Genomic DNA, 3249 nt, shown 5'->3' on the forward strand with positions numbered 1-3249 from the left:
AAGGTGAACTCCTCACCCAGATGGCCTGAGTTCAAATCCCACCTTACACTTGACATCAAAAGCACAACCCCTACAAGGAAAATGCAAAAATTGAACCTCATCAAGATGGAAAACTTTGCTTTGCAAAAAACGAGGTGAAAAGGATATAAAGACAAGCTACAGACTGGGATAAAATACCCAACTAAGAACTACCTACAATATCCAGATATATATCTAGAATATATGAAGAACTCTTGGCCAGGCATGGCAGCTAATGCCTGTAATCCAGACACTTTGGGAGACGGAAGTAGAAGCAGGCCAAGGTAGGAGGCTCTCCTGAGGCCAGGAGATGAGGACCAGCCTGGAAATGTAGTAAGACTCCATCTCTAAAAACAACAATTCAAAAACTAGCCTAGCACGTTGGTGCACATCTGTAGTCGCAGCTACGCAGGAGGCTGAGGTGGGAGGATCGCTGGAGCCCTTTACCCCGGCAACAGAGTGAGACTCTGGCTCTGAAAAAACATTTTTTTTACTCAACGGTTAAAAACAATCCAGTTAAGACATAGGCAAGAGGCATTTCACTGAACTGAACAGATATTTTACCGAGGAGAATATACAGATGGCAAACAAGCACAGGAAAAGATGTTCAACTTCATTAGCCTTTAAAGAAATGCAAAATAAAACCACAATGTGCTATCACTACACACCTATCAGAATGACTTAAAAAAAAAAAAAAAGTGGGCTGGGCGCAGTGGCTCTCACCTGTAATCCTAGCACTTTAGGAAACCAAGGTGGGCAGGTCACGAGGTCAAGAGATCAAGATCACCCTGGCCAACATAATGAAACCCCATCTCTACTAAAAAAAAAATACAAAAATTAGCTGGGCATGGTGGCACATGCCTGTAGTCCCAGCTACTCAGGAGGCTGAGGCAGGAGGATCTCTTGAACCTGGGAGGCGGAGGTTGCAGTGAGCTGAGATCTCAACAGAGTAAGACTCTGTCCCAAATAAAATAAAATAAAATAAAATTTAATTTAAAAAATAGTGATGACAGTGAAGATGCAGAAACCCTGGATCGTTCATTTGTTGCTGGTAGAAATGTAAAATGTGCGGCCCCTAGGCCAAAGAATATGAGACTTTTATTTATTATTTAATTTTTTTCTTTTTTTTCGAGACTGAGTCTCTCTCTGTCACTCAGGCTGGAGTGCAGTGGCGAGATCTCAGCTTACTGTAACCTCTGCCTCTTGGATTCAAGCAATTCTCCTGCCTCCGTCTCCCAAGTATAGTAGCTGGGACTACAGACGTGCGTCACCGCACCAGGCTAATTTTTGTATTTTTAGTAGAGATGGAGTTTCACCATGTTAGCCAGGCTTGTCTCGAACTCCTGACCTCAGGTGATCTGCCCGCCTCCGCCTCCCCAAGTGCTGGGATTACTGGCATAAGCTACTGTGCCCAGCTGACAGTTTCTTTAGAGACGAAATGTCACTTACCATAAAGTCCAACAATTGCACTCTTGGCCATTTATCCCAAAGAAATGAAGGTGTAGGTTCCCACAGAAAGTAGCACATGAATATTTATGGCATCATTATATATATAATTTATTTATATTGATATATTGTTATATATGTATGCATATATTTTAAAGGCAGGGTCTCGCTCTGTCGCCCAGGCTGCAGTGCAGCGATATGATGACAGCTTCCTGGGGTCCAGCCTTAGCCTCCCAAGCAGCTAGGACCACAGGCCTCTGCCACCAAACCCAGCTAAATTTTTTTGTGTGTGGAGACAGGGTCTCTCTATGTTGTCCAGGCTGGCCTTGAACTCCTGGGTTCAAGAGGTCCTCCTGCTTCAGCCTCCCAAAGTGCTGAGATTACAGGCATGAGCTACTGCACCTGACCCAGCTTTATTCTTAATAGCTTTATTCTTAAAAACTGGAAATGACCCAAATGTCCTTCAGCCTGAATGGTTAAACAAACTGCAGTACACCTGTACCACGGCATGCTGCTCCACAATCCAAAGGAACTATGGATAGACGCACCAACCAGGATGGATCTCAAGAGAATCACATGGAGTGAAAAAAGCCAATCTCAGAAGGTTACACACTGAATGATTCCCTTTCTCTCTCCTTTTCTTCCTTTCCTGCCCTTCCCTTGCCTTCCCTCCCCTCCCCTCCACTTCCTTGCTTTTGAGGCAGGGTCTTGCTCTGTCACTGAGGCTGGAGTGCAGTGACGCTATCATGGCTCACTGCAGCCTCTGCCTCCTAGGATCAAGTGATCCTCCCACTTCAGCCTCCCAAGTAGCTGAGACTACAGGCACATGGGCACGCCTGGATAATTTTTGTATTTTTTGTAGACACAGGGTTTCATCATGTTGCCCAGGCTGGTGAAACTCCTGGGCTCAAGCGATCCTCCCGCCTCGGCCCCTCAAAGTGTTGGAATTACAGGCATGGCCACAGTGGCTGGCCAATTCCATTTCTCTAACATCCTTGACATGCCAAGATTATACAGATGGAGAACAGAGGAATGGTTGCCAGGGCTTAGGGAGGGGAGAAGGCGCGAGACAGGGACGCCTCTAGTGATCTTTGTGATGAACTGTTCTGTATTTTGACTATAGTGGTGGTCACATAATATGCCTGTGGCAAGGTTGCATAGAACTAAATATACACACACATGCCCATGAGTGCATGTTAGAATGGTGAAATCTGAGTGAGGTCGGTGGGTTGTATCAATGCCAACTTTCTGATTGTGATATTGTACTGTAGTTACGCAAGATGTTACCACTGGGGGAAACTGGGTGGAAGGGATACGGGATCTCTCTGTACTGGTCCTTAAACTGCATGTAAATCTACAGTTATCTCAAAAATTAAAATGTAACCTAGGCCAGGTGTGGTGGCTAATGCCTGTAATCTCAGCACGTTGGGAGGCAGAAGCAGGCAGATCGCTTGAGCACACAAGTTCAAGACCAGCCTGGGCAACATGGTGGAACCCCACCTACAAAATATACAAAAATTAGCCAGGCACGGTGGCACGTGCCTGAGGTCCCAGCTTCTTGGGAGGCTGAGGTGGGAGGATGGCTTGAGTCTGGGAGGTAGATGTTGCAGTGAGCCAAGATCGTGCCACTGCACTCCAGCCTTGTGGTAGAGGCAGATCTTGTCTAAAAAAAATTTAACTGTAACCTATACTATAATGCAACTATTAAAATGACTTTTTTTTTTTTTTTTGAGACAAAGTCTCACTCATCAGGCAGGCTGGAGTGCAGTGGCTTGATCTTGGCTC

Source organism: Cebus imitator, unplaced genomic scaffold, assembly GCF_001604975.1.
Source record: "Cebus imitator isolate Cc_AM_T3 unplaced genomic scaffold, Cebus_imitator-1.0 Scaffold8, whole genome shotgun sequence".
Classification (NCBI taxonomy): Eukaryota; Metazoa; Chordata; class Mammalia; order Primates; family Cebidae; genus Cebus; species Cebus imitator.